The following is a 997-nucleotide window of genomic DNA, read 5'->3' on the forward strand; positions in this document are numbered from 1 at the left end:
CCAGCGCGGGACTGAGGCCCAGACAACCACGGTAGGCGTCTCCTGGGGCTCCTGCACCCTCGCGCTCCTGCCCTTCGCTGGACACGCTCTCCGCAGCCGCTCCGCTCCCCGCCCCCTCCTCCCAGCCTCGCTCGGCCCGGGGGCTTCCCGCGGGAGCCCTTCCCAGTAGCAGCGCCGGCTCCGTCCCCCGGCTGGTCCAGGCTCGGCCCGAGTCCTCTCCGCCCCTAGCCCTCCGCGTGTCCGCGCGCCCTCTGCGGGCGGCCAAGGGCCGGTGTCCTCCTGTCGCAGGACCAGCCGGCCACGCTGGGCTGAGACCACCTGGAAGCGGGCTGGGCGCTCGAGCTAGTACTTTTACACAAACCGAAACTTCCTGCCTTTCCCACTCACAGCGACCCTATGGGACAGGGTAGAGCTGCCCCCGTGGGTTTCAGGGCCTGTGACACTTGACTGCAGTGGAAAGCCCTGTCTCCCACCCACACCCCGCCCCCGCCCCCGCCGCGAAGCGGCTGGTGATTTCAGACCACTGACCTTGTGATGAGCAGTGGAACGGCTGTGCCACCAGGGCTCCGGGCTAAGCCACCAGCGACGGGTTCATTTGGTTCCAACCTTCAGCCTCATACATTCAAAACCCTCTTCTCTTCCAAGGTGACTGACTTCTGACCTCGAAGGCCTGACCTCCCAGAACTAACGCCCCAGCTGCAAGAGAACTTCAGCTGGTTCAACCCTGGTGGTTTGCTGAGCCACAGGTGGAGGTACTGAGCAGCTAGCTCCGGGCTCCCTCCCCCACCCCTCCCCCTACCAGCGATGTGACTTAGTGGGACTCACAAGGACTGACCCTCCCTGGGGTCTGTGGGCACGGAGTGGGCTCTTTCTTTAGCAAAGTAGCCAGGAGAAGCATGACAGAAGGAAAGAGAACGTATGGGTGTCTCCAAAGAAAGGCCTGGAACTCTCTTTCCAATGGATTAGCCTTGAAAAGTCCTAGGTAGCCCAGCTCAGA

Source organism: Echinops telfairi, unplaced genomic scaffold (assembly GCF_000313985.2).
Source record: "Echinops telfairi isolate 266 unplaced genomic scaffold, ASM31398v2 ScPeMD7_9;HRSCAF=40, whole genome shotgun sequence".
Lineage (NCBI taxonomy): Eukaryota > Metazoa > Chordata > Mammalia > Afrosoricida > Tenrecidae > Echinops > Echinops telfairi.